General features: G+C 42.4%; 1 protein-coding gene across 1 annotated transcript in view; it reads right to left on the bottom strand.

Moving 5' to 3' along the window:
* The window catches only part of zmat4a (zinc finger, matrin-type 4a), a 217,994-nt gene that overhangs the window by 102,583 nt on the left and 96,869 nt on the right, over positions 1-18,542 (bottom strand). The gene's annotated exons all lie outside the window — the stretch shown is intronic.

Below are 18,542 nucleotides of genomic sequence, written 5' to 3'. Positions count from 1 at the left end.
AGGGATCAGAGTCTGGAGGAAGAGTGGAGAGACACACAGTCCAAACTGCTTGAGGTCTAGTGTGAAGTTTCCACCAATCAGTGATGGTTTGGTATATTGGAGAGACATGTCATCTGCTGGTGTTGATCCACTGTGTTTTATTATCAAGTCTAAAGTCAGTGCAGTTTTGTTTTCCCACAAAATCTTCACTTCACTTCATGCTTCCCTCTGCTACTGACAACTTTTATGGAGATGCGGATTTCATTTTCCAGCAGGACTTGGCACACTGCCCACACTGCCAAAAGTACCAATTGGTCTTATATAATATTCTAATTTTCTGAGATACTGATTTTTGCCATAATCATTAACAATGAAAGAAATAATGGTACCACTTTAAAATAAGACTACCTTTATAGAGGGTTTATAAATGGTTTAGTTCATTAATGTTTACTAATTAGGTTGTAAATGCCTAAAAATCATTAATAGTCAGTTATAACACATCCGTAGAAATGTACATAGACCTGTTGTTTGCCAAATAGTGAACCCACAGCAACAAAACTGATTATTAATGATTTTTTAAGGCATTTACAACCTAATTAGTAACATTAATAAACTAATTGTAAACCATTTATTAACCCTTTATAAAGGTAGTCTTATTTTAAAGTGGTACCGAAATAATAAACACTCATTCACTGATCATCTCCACCAAGACAAAAGCAGTGGGTCATCTTCAGTAACAAGTTCCACTATTGTCTTGTCAGAGACGATCACCGGTTTGATTTGTTCTTTTGTCTTGTTTTTTAGATTACCTTTGTTCTTCATTACAAGCACTTTAACAACTCAACATTATGTTTACATGGTCTTGCAACCAGTGATTCTACTTTTTCTGAACGTACACTATGGTGCGCCAATCCAACAAGACACTGCTCGTCACTTAAAGACACTTAAAGACACTTAAAGACAAGATACTGTGCCATGGCCAGCTTCATTTCAGAGCAGTGGTGGTTGCTCTAAAACTGCAAGGGAAGCTCAGCTTCCCCTAAAATGTAAAAAAAAAATAAGTGATTAAATATATACTGTTGTGTGTACATGTCCCTGATTAAATATGCGCTACACCGCGCTGAACTTAGTTCAGAATCAGCTTCTTATCACTGGTAACGCCGCGGCTTTCCTCTCACTCATTCCCGCAGCTTCACAGCGCTGCTTTAAACAGTGCGGACGCTGAGCGTCCACAGAGCTCAATAGTGGAGCAAAGCGCGCAGCGAAACAAGACGAGTCATTGGATAAATGCTGGTTTTTGTCCCGCCCATCGGACGCTCAGCGTCTCTGGGGGTCTATGGGTCAGTGGGCTGGCCTCGCCCGGCCCGGACGCTCAGCTTCTGCGTGATGATTGGATGATCTGTCTGAGGCGGAGTCCCTTTTTGATTGACAGCGAAATGAGCGAATCAGCGATCTTTTAGTGTAAAAATCCATTTGATAGTCTTCCTTACGAAGAAAAACTTAAGAGTTAAACAGCAGGGCAGATCAACTGCTCAGATTAATTTGGTGTAAAAGGTGTGGAAAAGTAACAGGTATTTTAAGCTGTTCTGGGATGATAAAGTGAGCTGCTGTAACAAATAAAATGTGGCCACGCCTCTTGATGAAACTATCTCAAGACATAAATGAACAGGGGCCAGTAGTAAGTATTGTGTTATTATTAAAAATAATTGAACTAATTAAAATTAATAAAGGGATTATTTAAGGAAATTAAAACTGTCCAAAAAGGAAATAAATTTACCTGCTTTTTTTCCTTTACCAACTTTAAAGATTTAGCGATTTTTTTTTTTACTGATCATTTTATGTTTATTCATGTCATAGCGTCTTTTTTATGTAATTGTTCAATGTAAAGAATGGGTACCTTTTTGTTGTGTAGTGAAAACTTGAAAATAATGCCTTTTGTTTACAAAAAAAAAAAAACATCTCAGGGAGCGTAGAATTTACGTATAAATAAAACTACATATGTTAAGATGTAGGCCGAAATTGAGCTTCCCCTCCTTGAAAGACCAGCATCCGCCACTGTTTCAGAGATATCTCTATCTGAAAATGTGTAAGATGCTATTAGACGCTCTATCAACACTCCACCTCTACACACCTCCCTACGACCTTCCCTTGTCCTTCATCTACACACACACACACACACACCGCCCCTGTCTTACATCACTGCCCTACATGCAGCGACACACAGCACGCCTCCAACCCCAACACACTTCACTTCGCCGCTCGAAATGTTGCACCGCAGAAGTGCTCCCTAAAGCAGACAGAGCGACATCCCATTAACAGCATATTTACCAGTCTCAGGAGAGCACTGAACACAATTTCCCCTGATTGGCAGCTGGCAGTTATCCCTGTTTGAGTCATTTGCATGAGGGTAAGTGCTTTGGAGCCACAGGAAAACTCAGGCCTGCCGGAGATACGAGATTACGATAAATAAGTTGATGTTTACCCTTTTACACCACCATTAAGCCTGATGCTGTACACCTTTCAACATAGCTAAGAGATATTCATTCATAAACACCCTCACAAAACATGCCTATACACTAGAATAGAGGATATCACAGAGATAGCACCTCAGTAAATACTTCAATACACTAGAATAGAAGATATTAGCCTATATACAATCATAATAAACACTCCTATACACTAAAATAGGAAATATTAGTCCATAAACATCCATCAATAAACACTCCTATACACTAGATTATAAAATATTAGACGATAAACACCCTAAATAAACACTCGTATACACTAGAATAGGAGATATTAGTCAATAAACACCCACAATAAACACTACTATACACTAGAATAAGAGATATTAGTCAACACATACACTTAATATACACTCCTAGATTATAAAGACCCTTAATAAACACTCCTATGCACTAAAATAGGAGATATTAGTCTATAAACTGTAATGGGATGGAGTGCTACTGATAGGCAGCCCTCCAGCCCAGAGAGTTGTCGAACCCAGTTGCAGAACAGTAGATCTCAAAGCAGGTAAACACAGGAAAAAGGGAAATAATAATAATAATAATAATAATAATTGATATACAATTGTTAATATATATTAATATGATATATAATAATATTATAAATATATAAATCTTATTATTAAACGGGCGGGGATTGAACCCAGGCTGTCACGGTCGCAGTCCAGTGCTCTAACCGCTGCACCAGCAAGCGGATTGAGATGCGGCCGCTTTAATCGCCCTTTAAAGAGCCTCCGCCGAAAGGGGCGGAGCAACGAAAACGGGCGGAGAGTGAAAACGTGTTGAAAACAAAAGCCACGCCTAGCGTGCGTGAAAGTGAGGGGGAGAAAACGTAAACAAGGATTGCCGGAAGCGGAGCTACCTCTCATGAGAGGTGAAGGATTAACTAAACAAAAGGGCTTCCAATGAAAACAAAACTGAACTGAGGTGCTTATGGATTAAATGCTGTCTCACCAGAGAGGGGAGAAACAGCGAGGGAAAGAGAGAAGGTGAGCATAGCCTACCGCGTGCCTCGCCTCTGCTACACCCACACACACACACAGACACACACAAAGACTCAGAGAGAGGGACGGCGGAGGAGAGCACACTGTTCTGCTCCACCAGACTAGAGAGAGGGAGATGGCGGCTGCGGAGCTCACTGCTCTACACAGCTACACCAAACTCGAAGGGAAACAACGAAGGGAAGAGATAAAGAGCCGGGGCTCGCTCGGAAAACCGGCACAGATTCGCTCTCACGAGCTTCAAAGATCCGGCGCTGAATGGCTGATTGGCGCTGCTTATAAGGTGTTCAAAGCAGGTGTTGGTAATTAGCCAATCAACCCTCAGCACTGGCCTGGCGCGCCCGCCAATGCCCCGGAGAATACTGCGACCGGGCACCAGCCCTTACAGGACCCCCCCCCCCCCGAGGGGCAGCACCTGACGGCCCTAAACCCGCCGCACGGTCCCGACGAAAAGCCCTGACCAAGTCCGGGTCCAAGATGTGCCTAGCGGGCACCCAGGACCGCTCCTCCAGACCGTACCCCTCCCAGTCGACCAGGTACTGGAGACCCCCGCGTACCCTTCGGGAGTCCAGGAGCTGGCGGACAGTGTAAGCAGGGGCACCACCAATGGTACGGGGACCCGGGGGAGCGGTTGGACCCAAGGAGCAGAGGTAGGGCCTAAGGCGGGACACGTGAAAGGTCGGATGGACACGAAGGGTAGGAGGCAGGGCGAGGCCATAAGATACCGGGTTAATCTGGCGGAGCACTTTAAACGGATCGATATACCGTGGGGCCAGTTTTTGTGGAGTGCCACAGAGTGGCATGTCTCTGGCTGAAAGCCAGACCCGCTGGCCTACTCGAAACATTGGGGCAGGCCGTCGCCTCCTGTCCGCATAGCGTTTCTGGGATGCTCTAGCAGATAGGAGGGCGGCCCGGGCCTTCTTCCAGGCCCGACAGCAGCGACGAACCATTTGGTTGGCCGAAAGCACTCCGTTCTCCACCTCCTCTCCAGGGAAGGCGGGCGGCGCATACCCGAACTGGCACTCGAAGGGTGACATCCCCAGAGACGAGTGCCATAGGGTGTTATGGGCATACTCCACCCACTTAAGCTGGTCAGACCAGGTGGATGGGGCAGACGAAGCCAGACAGCGGAGGGTACGCTCCAGGTCCTGGTTGACCCTCTCTGTCTGACCGTTGGATTGGGGGTGGAACCCTGAAGAGAGGCTGACCTCTGCGCCCAGCAAACGGCAGAAAGCCCCCAGAACTGGCTGGTGAATTGGGGCCCACGGTCCGACACGATGTCGGATGGCAGACCGTGAATATGGACCACCTGGTCGAGGAGCACTTCAGCCGTTCCCTGTGCGGATGGCAGCTTTGGCAGAGCGACAAAGCGGCCAGCCTTGGAAAACCTGTCCACAATGACTAATATCACAGTGTTACCCGGGAGGGGGGCAACCCCGTGATGAAGTCAAGGGACAGGTGAGACCAGGGGCGCAAGGGAACGGCTACGGGATGCAACAGACCCGTGGGCATGGTTCTGGGGTCTTTGCACCGTGCACACACCAAGCAAGAGGTCACATGAGAGCGCACATCCTTCTCTATTTGGGGCCGCAGGAGCTCCAATGTGCGCGTCGTCCCCGGATGCGCTGCTTGGGGAGAGGCATGTCCCCACTGTAGGACCCGTCTCCGGAGGGAAGAGGGCACGTAAACCCGGCCCGGGGGGCCACCTCCCAGGTCTGGTTCAGTGCCTTGACCCCGCTTAATTGCCTCCATCAACCCCCACCGGATGGGTGCCAGGATCCTGGTTGGGGAGACAATAGTGGATGGTTCGTCTGGAAGAGGAAGGGGTTCCCACTGGCGGGAGAGAGCATCTGGTTTTATGTTCTTTGACCCCGGACGGTACGACAACGTAAAATCAAAACGGGTAAAGAACAACCCCCATCTGGCCTGGCGTGGGTAAAGACGCCTGGCTTGCTGGATATAAGCCAGGTTCTTATGGTCCGTGCAGACCAGAAAGGGGTGGTTGGCTCCCTCAAGCCAGTGCCTCCACTCCTCCAGGGCGAGCTTGACTGGCAGTAGCTCGCGGTCCCCCACGTCGTACCTCCGTTCGGCAGGGGTGAGGCGGTGGGAGAAGTAGGTGCACGGGTGCAGTTTGCCGTTGGAACCTGAACGCTGGGATAACACAGCATCTATGCCTACCTCGGAGGCGTCCACCTCCACCACGAATGGGAGATCGGCATCGGGCAGCTGGAGGACATGGGCAGTCACCAATAAGCGCCGGATAGTATCAAATGCTTCCTGGGCTTCGGAGGTCCACACAAACCGCCCAGGTTTGGTGGTTTTAGCCGTCAAGGAGGTTAAAGGGGCAGCGATGGTGCTAAAACCTCTCACGAACCTCCGAAAGAAATTAGCAAACCCCAGGAAGCGTTGAACCTGGCGCACAGAGGTGGGCTGAGGCCATTCCTTGACTGCTACAATTTTTGCCGGGTCAATGCTCAGAGTGTTGTGGGAAACTATAAACCCGAGAAAGGACACTGTCTACACATGGAACACCGACTTCTCCAGCTTGATGAAGAGGTGGTTCTACAGCAGGAGCTGGAGAACCCGGCGGACATGGGCTACGTGTTCATCTACGGATTTGCTGTAAATTAGTATGTCATCCAGGTAGACAAACACGTAGCGGTCTAGCACCTCCCTGAGGACCTCATTTATGTAGCGCTGGAAGACGGCTGGGGCGTTCATCAACCCAAAGGGCATGACCCGGTATTCGTAATGCCCTGACGGGGTGATGAACGCTGTCTTCCATTCGTCCCCTTGCTTGACTCGGACCAAGTTGTAGGCACTGCGCAGGTCCAACTTGGTGAAGACGGACGCCTGCTGCAGTGCCTCAAATGCTGAGGACATAAGGGGCAAGGGGTAGCGGTCCTTGATAGTGATCTTGTTGAGGCCCCGATAGTCTATACAGGGCCTCAACCCCCCATCTTTCTTCCCAATGAAGAAAAAACCTGCTCCTGAGAGGTGGACGGCCGGATGAACCCCAGAGCCAGTGCTTCCTGTATGTACTCCTCCATCGCCCGTCGCTCGGGCCCTGAGAGTGAAAACAGCCTCCCCCTAGGGGGGGCAGGTACCTGGGAGGAGGTTGATGGCTATGTCGTACGGGCGATGGGGGGGTAGCAGCTGGGCCTGCTGTCTACTAAACACCGCCCGGAGATCCCAATAGGCCTTAGGGACCTTGCGATGCATCTGGTCATCAGACAGAGCATCCAATGTCTTGGGAGGTGTTGGGGGCTTCAGACACCCATGTTGACAGGCAGGACCCCAGGTCAGCACTGATCTGGACAGCCAATCCACATGGGGGTTGTGTCGCTGGAGCCACGGAAAGCCCAACACCAATTGCAAGTCAGTTGCCCTAATCAGGTACAGTATGATCTGTTCCGAGTGGGCCCCGACTCGCAGTGTAAGAGGGCCAGTCTGAAAAGAGACCAGTCCGGGCTCCAGCGACCGTCCATCTATGCCCTCAACAGGCATTGGTTCCTTTAGGGGAACCAGCGGCAGTGCTAACTTTCTGGCTAACTGGATGTCCAGAAAGTTGCCAGCTGCCCCCGAATCTACTAAGGCCGGTAATCGGGCCTTGGAGGTGCCCCACTCTAGTGTAGTGCTGAGGAACACCCCCTGCATTTGAGGAGAAACCGTGATGTCCCTCAAAGTTCCCTCATCCTTCAGGGAGTCACGTTTTCCTAACAGTTCAGGACAGGTGGGTCGGAGATGCCCTGTGCCTCCGCAATACAGGCATCTACCCTCTCACATCCGTGCATCACGCTCCTTGTGAGGTAAACGTGTGTGCCCTAACTGCATGGGCTGCACTGCTTGTTCGCCATTTCCATCATGGACCCAGGAGGAACTAGCACCATGGTTTGACTGACTAGGAGAGAAATGCCTAGTGTCATTGCCCCTCCGTCTCTCTTTGAGGCGATTGTCCACCCGCTGTGCCTGGTCTATCAAGTCGTCAAGAGAGACGGGAGGGTCACGACGGGCTAGTTCGTCATTAAGGTCCTCGCTGAGCCCATGATGGAAAGCGGAAATGCCAGCGCTGCTGTTCCACCCACTCTCTGCTACGAGGGTGCGAAAGTCGATGGCGTACTCCACAACAGATCTTCTTCCCTGACGCAAGTGCAACAGTCGGGACCCAGCCTCCTCTCCTCGAACTGGAAGGTCGAAGGTACGAGAGAGAGAGGAGGCAAATAGGGCAGCTGATGCGCAGACATCAGGGTGGTTCTCCCACACCGGTGTGGCCCAGGCTAATGCCCGACCAGTGAGAAGGGAGATGATGTATGCCACCTTAGCACGCTCGGACGGAAAGTGGTCTGGTACTGGAGGGAGCTACCTGTGCGGGTTGGGGAGGGTTCCGGGTCAACATGTTAGTCAGACTCTGCTGCTGAGCCACAATATGCTGCAGGGTCTGTTCATGTCTCCCAATGGCCGCTCTCTGATTTCCTAAGGCAGCCTTTACCTGATTGAGATCTGCCTGCTCTGCTGGATCCATGCTTGGCTGGATCTTTCTGTAATGGGATGGAGTGCTACTGATAGGCAGCCCTCCAGCCCAGAGAGTTGTCGAACCCAGTTGCAGAACAGTAGATCTCAAAGCAGGTAAACACAGGAAAAAGGGAAATAATAATAATAATAATAATAATACTAATAATACTAATAATAATAATAATAATTGATATACAATTATTAATATATATTAATATGATATAAAATAATATTATAAATATATAAATCTTATTATTAAACCCCGCTCCATGCGGGGATTGAACCCAGGCTGTCACGGTCACACAAAGACTCAGAGAGAGGGACGGCGGAGGAGAGCACACTGTTCTGCTCCACCAGACTAGAGAGAGGGAGATGGCGGCTGCGGAGCTCACTGCTCTACACAGCTACACCAAACTCGAAGGGAAACAACGAAGGGAAGAAATAAAGAGCCGGGGCTCGCTCGGAAAACCGGCATAGATTCGCTCTCACGAGCTTCAAAGATCCAGCGCCGAGTGGCTGGTTGGCGCTGCTTATAAGGTGTTCAAAGCAGGTGTTGGTAATTAGCCAATCAACCCTCAGCGCTGGCCTGGCGCGCCCTCCAATGCCCCGGAGAATACCGCGACCGGGCACCAGCCCTTACATAAACACACTCAATATACACTCCTATACACTAGAATAGGAGAGATTAGTCTGTAAACACGATCAATAAACACTCCTATACACTAGAATAAGAGATATTAGTCAATAAATACCCTTAATAAACACTCCTATACACTAGAATAAGAGATATTAGTCAATAAATACCCTTAATAAACACTCCTATACACTAGAATAAGACATATTAGTCAATTAAACTCCATCAATAAACACTCATATACACTAGATTATAAAATATTAGACGATAAACACCCTAAATAAACACTCATATACACTAGAATATGACATATTAGTCAATTAAAACCCTTAATAAACACTCCTATACACTAGAATAAGACATATTAGTCAATAAATACCTTCAATAAACACTACTATACACTAGAATAAGACATATTAGTCAATTAAAACCCTTAATAAACACTCCTATACACTAGAATATGAGATATTAGTCAATAAACACCTACAATAAACACTACTATACACTAGAATAAGAGATATTAGTCTAAAAAACAATATACACTTCTATAAACTAGAGTAGCAGATATTGGTCTATAAATACCTTCAATAAACACTTCTATACACTAGAAAAGGAGATATTAGTCCATAAACTCGCTCAATAAACATTACCATACACTGTAAGCCTGGATAAGTTGAATTTACTTTAAAAAATTGAGAAAAACCGGTTGCCTTAAAAAAGTTTAGTAACGCGGAATAAAAACTTGAGTTAGCATAAAATAAAACATCAAGTTATTACAACTAAAGGGGAAGTTGATTTGTTTGTAAGGTAGCCCAGGGGGAATCACTATGATCACACTGATGGTGAGTGTTAGTCAGAAACTGTTGGACACACCCAGTATGCTAAAAGATTGTGACAGAAGCCAATGGAAAAGAAGCTGTTAATGACAACAGACTAAACTCAAAGTTATTATAAGTTGGTTCAACTCAAAGATCTCAGTTTGAATAGTACAGTATATGTGCCCACAAATTCAGTTCAACTAACTCAAAATAGTTGAGTAATGTTTAGAAATATCCAATTTTATGTAAAACAGACTTCATTTGAGTTCAAACACTGAACGGGTTTACAGTGATATACGGTAAGGCAAGTTTCAGAAAGTTATCTAGTTGTTAAACTCTTGTTCCTGGTTGTTTTTATTTATACCAACAGTTAAAGTACCTGTAGTAGCCTGTAAGTATTTAGAATTTATTGGTTCATCCAGAGAAGTTACGCCATAAGTAAAGGGAATTTACCCTCTAAAACGTGAGCTGTATTATAAAGCGTAACCCGTGACTGAGCTTTACTAAGTCTGAACAACGTCCACAAGTGTTTTTTATTTTTTGTTTTTCTGTCAAATCTCTAGAAGAGTCATTTGCAGCGCCTCGTTTTCCACTAGTTGGCAGGTTCCACACTGTGTCTAGTTTCTCAAGGCAAAAAAAAAAAACACTCCCTCAAAGAAACGAAGAACGCTGCCAACGTGGAATTTCGTCCCACCAGCGGAGCGGCCGGTCTCTCAGGATTAAGTGGGATAAAATGTAGGCCGGGCTTTTCTGAAGGAGAAGAAAAAGCTCAGAAAGCCCTGGAGAAGGTTTTTTCATTGCAGCTCCGTCTCCAGCACACTGCCTGTTTACCTTCAGCGGAGAGACTCGTGTACGTCTGAATCTCCGAGGACGTGTTTAAGACAGATGACAAATTTATCACGCTTTAAACTCTTTCAGAGAGCACACAGAAACAGAGTGTTCTGGAAAGCGATAACAACCATGGAAGAAAAGAGGACTTCCAAAACTTTCTTCTCCACAACGCTGCACTGTGTGTTCCTCAGCTGTAATTTCAGATGACATGACGAAACGGATTTAACTCAAACGTCTGAAAGTGGAGTTTTATGGTGTTTAGATAATACACTGAAAAAAATAGTGTGCTTGATCTACTTATAAAAATCATGTCAACTTTTTGAATCAGATAATCAGGTAGATCAAGCAAGAGTAGTCATTGTATTTACTACTTAATTTACTCCAGTACTGCTAACATACTTTTTCAGGTAGTCTCAACTTAAATTTCCCATGTAGAGTCAATGGACTCGTTTAAGTATTGTCAACTTAATTTCCTCTTGTACACTGCTGCCTTAAAAAGCTGAGTTAACTCAACTTAAGTGTTTAATTTGTCCTTTTAAAAATGATCTGTTTAGTCAAATAAACTAACAATTCATCTTTATTTTAACACACACTTTCAAGTTAATAAAACTCTAGTAATATTCACATAACTTATCATTTTAAGTTAACCATGGGTATTCTCAACATATTTAATATATTATTATTTAACTGTACAATAATGGATCAATACAGGAGTAAACTGAGTAAAGAGTGAACTCTGCAGCTCAAAGCCAGCATACTGTGATCACTAGAAACACAGAATAACGTTAATGTGCTCTTACAGCTCTACAACACTGACACCTGCCAATCAACAGGTATATTATAATTACTGCACGCCCAGGATAAGGTAGCTTTGGGCAACAGACAACACAAAGATGGTAAGTAATGGAGAGGCCACACCCAATATGCAAATATATGGGACCAGGAGCCTATGGGAAAGCTGCATGAACCAACACTGTAGAAAGAGCATTGACACAGGTAGTGACTAAAACCCGAGTAAATATAACAAGACTTTAGTTTGTTGTGCAGATTTGTTGTGTACCTAAAAAGATTTGTTGGGATTACAGAAATAAATTATATTAAGGAAAAAATACACAATATCTTGTATTTTGAACAAATGTGGAGTAATTAAAAACTAGATATATTCATGTAAAGGTAGAAACATATTTTTTTGTTGTTAATAACACAGATTTAATTACGTTACATTCACTAACGCTCAGATTTATTTTTTTTCAGTGTAGGGTCTACCAACAGGGATGCATGGTCTTTTCTGTAGAATGGTAGAAAGGCTCTGGCTCTAGTTCGTTTTTAGAAGATGTAATAAAAAGTCATGGTAACACAATTTCTATGAACCCTGTATTCTTAATGCATTAAAAATGCATTCATAATGCATTATATGACATGCATAACACCTTATAATGACTGTAATAAGACTGTATAATAACTCTTAAAAATGTAAGGGTTATTGCCTAATAATCTCTGTTCATAAGAACATTGTACATCGTAGCGTTGTAATGTTTTTGTATCCGAAAAACATAAAACCACGGCTGATCAAATCATGGCAGAATTCAATGTGCACCTCAACTCTCCTGTTTCCAACAGAACTGTCTGTCGGGACAATAAATTAGTGTGCTCTAAAACCAGGTGTTTCATTTTCATTGTTCAATCCCTGTATGTGTAGATTAACATTCAGTGCTCGTTTGAATTTAAAAGATTTTTTTTTTTTAAGAATTACAGTTTTGTTTACCTAACTTAGCTTAGCTTTACAGCGGCAAGACCTGCTGCATTAGAAGGAAAATATGGCAACACCTCTGTTCCTTACTAGGGTTGCATTAGTGCTTGGCGATAAAGCGATATCGATAGTTATCGAGGAAAATATATGTATTGCGATAACTATGATAAGCTGGACGATAGGATTCAATAAACTTTATTTTCTATGTCATGTTTAAGTAGCGCTGCGAACAGGCACAGAACGCGATCTGGCAGCGGGCTGAACTGCATGCTCAGCCAAAACTTAAAGGCTATTCTTTTAATAAACATTAGCAGTAAATAATCTCAAAATAACAACAAATATAAAATAGAAAAAACAGTAAAACATATGTTGAACATACTTTTTATATGACCAAAATTTATTAGACTAAAACTAGACTAAAATGTAACTAAAACTATTATACATTTTAGTTAAAAGACTAAGACTAAAACTGTATCAAAATCACCTGTCAAAATGAACACTGTGAATGTGATATACTCTTGTATTTTGCTTTATGTAGTTGCCTGCATTGAGGGAGGGGAATAATTCTTTGATTAAATATAATTTTATTAAAAATCTAAGTGCTATTGCAATTTAATTTAAATAGAAAAATAATGTAAAGGGTCTGAATTTTATTTTATAGTTTATATATTTTTCCTCTTGTACTTGTTTTAAAGGCCAAACATGTGGGGGGGGGGGGGGATGGGTTCTGGACCTGTGTGGATGTATAATGACTTTTTTTTTTTTATTAATTTAAAAGCTGTCTGAGCACCTTTTACCCACCTGGCAACAAGGCTCTGAGCCTGCTAGTGATTTTGGCCATAACTCCCTTATTCTGTCACTTATGAGTAAAAAGAAACCTTTAAGTGATTTGATTTATATAGTGATACATATTGATATTGATTGATTTTTCTCCATATCGCCCAGCCCTAGGTTGCATAAAATGCGCCTTGTAATCTAGTGTATGGAAATAGACCAGAAATATAGAGACGTTTATTGATAATGCGCCTTATAGTGTGAAAAACAAGGCTTTAAAATCCTGAAAGGAAGTGTAGCAGGTTGTGTTGGTATTAAATGCCAGCAGTGAATTTGGAATGATGGGTAACCTTTGCTCTTCTGGAGCGATTTTCTCTTGGGCACAGTTCCACCGCATAAATGCCAGGCTTATCCGGTAAGCCCGGAGTGTGTTACAGTGCCCAGTGGGGCTGGAGTTCCTCTGCTACATCCAGAACTTTGTGAAAGTGAAAGGGGAAAGAAAGCAAGCCAGGAATAATTTATAAATCATTAAAGGTTGTAGAGCTGAACCGTCTAAACCTGCTGTAACACGACCCAACATTTTATCCTATTAGCTCAGCTTCCATACCAGACAAGAGCTGCTGGAGAAACAGACGTTTATAAACAAGTAATTAAACACCCTATTAGTTAAGGTGTAAATATATACAATTTTAAGTTTTAAGTTATATATATATACCTGTCATTTTAGTGTGGGAGGTTTCATCATGGCTAAATTGGAGCAGCCTGGTGGTCAATCTTCATTAATTGCACATTGCACAAGTAAGAGCGTGAAGAGTGTGAAGGTTCAGTTAGCAGGGTAAGAGCACAGTTCTGCTCTGAATATTGCAATGCACACTACAACATTATGGGTGACACACCAGAGTTCAAAAGAGGACAAATTGTTGGTGCACGTCTTGCTGGAGCATCTGTGACCAAGACAGCAAGTCTTTGTGATGCATCAAGAGCCACGGTATCAAGGGTAATGTCAGCATACCACCAAGAAGGACCAACCACATCCAACAGGATTAACTGTGGACGCTGTAAGAGAAAGCTGTCGGAAAGGGATGTTCGGGTGCTAACCCGGATTGCATCCAAAAAACATAAAACCACCTCTGCTCAAATCACGTCATGCTTTTTATTACGAGCTTTTTATTTACTAAAATTTTCACGAGTGCCTAAAACATTTGCACAATATATACAATACAGGCCAAAAGTTTGGACATACCTTCTCTTTTTCAATGCGTTTTCTTTATTTTCATGACTATTTACATTGTAGATTCTCAGTGAAGCATCAAAACTATGAATGAACACATGTGGAGTTTTATGTACTTAACAACAAAAGGTGAAACAACTGAAAACATGTTTTATATTCTAGTTTCTTCAAAATAAAAGCCCCCCTTTGCTCTGATTACTGCTTTGCACACTCTTGGCATCATTCTCCCAATGAGCTTCAAGAGGTGGCCACCTGAAATGAAAAGTTTTTCAACAGTCTTGAAGGAAGGAAGGAGTTCCCAGAGGTGTTTATTAGCACTTGTTGGCACTTTGCCTTCTTCACTCTGTGCTCCAGCTCACCCCAAACCTGGATCTGGATTGGGTTCAGCTCCGGTGACTGTGGAGGTTCAGCTCATTTTTTGTTAAGTAGATAAAAAACTCCGCATGTGTTCATTCATAGTTTTGATGCTTCAGTGAGAATCTACAAAAGATGTACAATAGTCATGAAAATAAAGAAAACACATTGAAAAAGAGAAGGTGTTTAAACTTTTAGCTTGTACTGTATATATATTTAAGGTAAAGAAATAAAGGTAACTTGAGGCCTGGCAATCAACACATATATTATACTAATGATCGTCTAGACTAAGTAGCTTTGGGCATCAGTAAATGGTGCCAGGAGCCAATGGGAAAACTGTATGAATATATAGTTCTTCTGACTAAAACACAAAATCACTTTTTAGAGCACAGCGATCCAATCTTTTTCGGAACTGTAAATGAGTCTCTTCAACATATTCATCAGGTCAAGCATTTCCTTCCAGCCCTGATTTCGTGCACTCTTCTCCAGAAGCTCTCGAGGGTCTTGATTGGGTGGGTGGGGGGTATGGAGTGTAGTGGTGCTAAACCTGAGCTGGTGCTAAGCTCTGTAGGAGGTTAAGCTCTTCAGCAGCAGCAGCAGCAGCAGACTCTGAGATATCTGACCTAAAAAAAAAACATTTCACATTTCAGCAAATCCTGAAACTGAAATGTTGCTCTAAAAATAAAGGCTCTTTTGTGAAAAACTCGTTGGCACGCTTCCCTGGAAGGCTTCCAGGTACCCATCCTCTGTGTCTAAAGAGCAGCATATGCCTGGAATTGTTGGAAGCGTGTCACGAAGCCCATCTGAGCGAAAGATACGAGACTGCCTGCCAGGTACGGCTTCTGTCGTCATGCGTGCCGCTGTGTTGCTGATGATTTCTGTTTTTTTTAAGCAGGGTGAGGTGAATTTAACGCAATTCATGTTGCAGCTTGAGACAGCCCTTTGATCAGCTGTGTACTGCTGTTATAATCATAATAATAATAATAATAATAATAATAATAATAATAATAATAATAATAATAAAAATACGGCTGTTTTAATTCATTTAATACCTTCATTAATGTGTGTGAAGGGCTGTAGACTGGGAACGTATCCAACACCAATTAAGCAATAATACACTCGAGGTTGGTGCTATATAGTGTAATATTGGCACTGTTGTAGAAGATCATCACAGCAGTGCCAATATAACACGTCATAGCACCAACCTCGAGTGTATTATTGTGATTATACCACTATAGCTCCATTATCACTGTTTATTAAAAGATTTTGAGTTAAACAGGACAAGAAAATATGATCTGTTTGGTTATAAAAAATCTGCCAATTAAAATAATTCCATTGATGCTTTGCTTTATCAACCATTTCTGTCAAAATTGTAGAAATCTGAGCTTACTGTAAATAAACATAAGAGCTTTGCTCACCCAAATAAATGGTTTTCAGCAGAGGTGGAAAAAGTACTGAAAAATTAAGTAAGTAATTAAGTAAAAGTACCTTTACTTTGCTAAAATTCTACTCAAGTAAAAGTAAAAAAGTACTCAATTTAAAATGTACTTTGAGTAAAAGTTACATCGTTACTTTTAATTATTTGACGTAAAAAGTAAAAACAAATAATAAATTTAATTTAAGTTTTTAATGAGCTATTATTCCACATAATAATTTAAACCTTTCAGGCAGTATTTGTTCAGACCACCCCAAAAACAAGTGGCATATGTTTCTATGATCCATTTTTTTTACTATTAAAATTAAAAGTTATGGTAATATAGGTGACTATAAACTGTAATTTTATATATTTATATATTTATATATTTTATATAGCATTTTTTTAACTCAGTAATGGGGAGTTTTCCAATGTAGCAAAGGAAATCACTTGTGTCAAAATGTACTTGAGTAAAAGTAAAATTACCTATTTTAAAAACTACTTTAAAAATGACAAATTACTCATAAAATCTACTCAATTACAGTAACTCATTTGACTGAAACAAAAATGTTTGTTTAAGAATTAAAAGGAAGAGTTTTGTTCACTTCGGCGCCCCCAGTGGTGAGAACTGTGGAATTACAAGAGTCCACCTTATATTTAGCTTAAAATACCCAAAATATATTAACTGAAAAATATTAAGCTTTTAGATTAATAATAACAACTCTTAACCTGATATTAGTGGCTAATAATGTATGTATAAATGCGTATTTTCGAATTCGTTGGGCTCACTTATTTATTTGTGGGATCGTGTCTTTTCCTGCGCCGCCTATTGAAGACATTTCAATAGCGTTTCTGCACTGTGCCTCTATGAGATCCAGCAGCTCCCAGTGGTGTTTAATGATATCGCATTTGGTTTTTATTTGGTTTGTAAGCGCTGCATCACTGCTAGGTTACCTGTATGCGGTGGAGTAATACATGGAGAGCTTCGATTACAGTGCATTACCGGCCGATAATGTCATAAATGCTCATAAAACGCCTCCCAGCCAATCACATTGCAGTGTCGGAACTAACTGTGGAATAATCAAACATAATGATAAAAAAATTATCTTTTGATCCAATCTAGCACTTAAGGTGTCTGAAAAGTGCCATTACTGGACAGTACTGTCCATTCAGCAGCACTGAGGAGAGTTTTCAGAAGGTAAAAGAAACAAAAATAAAAAAATTATACAATTACTAAAACACTAAGAGCCCTATCGTACAGCCTGCGCCTTGCACCGCGCTGTTAAAATAACATCAGAGCTTAGGAATATATAGCTCTGAAAAAAAAGACCACTTAAATTTGTTTTTTATTTTACCAAATTAAAAACCTCTGGAATATAATCAAGAGGAAGCTGGATGATCACAAGCCATCAAATCAAGCTGAACTTCTAGAATTTTTGCAACAGCAGTGTCATAAAGTGAAGTTTCTCCAGCACTAAGGCTGGGTGCAGCAGTATTAGCATCAGCATTAGCCGCTAATTGCAGCGCTAGCTCTTTTGTCATTCAGAGGTGAGTGTAGAGACGTTTTGTAGATCGGATTGTAGTATGCATGTTTATCATGTTAAAACAAGCTACGTGGGCCAAAACGCTACCTAATAAAGCCCTGGGTTACCGGAACACTCAGGGTTCCGGTAACATTTTTAAGACCCGGCTAATGCTAATGCTGCTGCACCCAGCCTTAGTGCTGCAGAAACTTCACTGAAAACGCACACTTAGACAAAATAGTGGAAATCTAAGCTTACTGTAAATAAATGAAAGCACTTTAAATCACTCAAATAAACAGTTTTCAGGAGATTAAAATTCAGCACTCATTACTAGTGTAAAAAAAAAATGGTAAGCATATATATCTTAATATCTTAGTTTTTGCCAGTATTTCATTTTGCTTATTTTGCATCTTTTTGAAGCTTATTAACAGAATTTTGATGCATTTTCTCTTCAAATTCTTCCATAAAATCAAAGCTTTTCACTCTGCTAGCTTCTTGCAGACGGTCTGTCATGCTCAGTAGGGATAAAGAGATACGAGTGTGTGTGTGTGTGTGTGTGTGTGAGCATGCAAGTGCGTGCACATGCAATCTGTTGCATATGGCTAAAGGAGAATGTGAGCCAGTGGAGCATATGACTGTCACATCTCGTTCAGTCAGCGCTGCTCTCTTCACCTGTGATGTACAGAGACCGGGCCGGTGCACGCTAACATCAGCAGCCATCAGCTTTACTGCTCAGCTGCAGAGATACCGACTTATTCCGAGAGATTAGATCCACAAACAACATCTGCATGTTCTGATTCCAGACAGAAATCTGATTTGCCTGCTGTATCAACACAGCCAAAAGCTCTATTCGGGCAGGATTAGCTTCTCAGGGGGTCCTGGGGTCATTTTCTCTTTTATGGGGGGTCCTCTGTGATTTTATTCCCATCCGAAATGACCCGGTACGTGTTTTTCTGAGACATCCTCAGAGAAAATTACAGGCTAAATGATCTACAGTTTCTTCTCGTGGTCCTCCGGTAATTTTAGTCCCGTCCGGACGCTCATCTGTGATTTCATCCCCTCACATTTATTAAAATAGCTATTTGTCCACTGCTACGCACCGTAATTACACTTTGGGCGCACATTTCCATGGCGATCCACGTAAACAAAACAGCGAGTGGAAATGGAGGAGCTACTGAACGCGATGTCACATGACT

The sequence above is a fragment of the Astyanax mexicanus genome, chromosome 22 (genome assembly GCF_023375975.1).
Source record: "Astyanax mexicanus isolate ESR-SI-001 chromosome 22, AstMex3_surface, whole genome shotgun sequence".
NCBI classification, from domain to species: domain Eukaryota; kingdom Metazoa; phylum Chordata; class Actinopteri; order Characiformes; family Acestrorhamphidae; genus Astyanax; species Astyanax mexicanus.
This window is presented reverse-complemented; position numbering and strand designations above follow the sequence as displayed.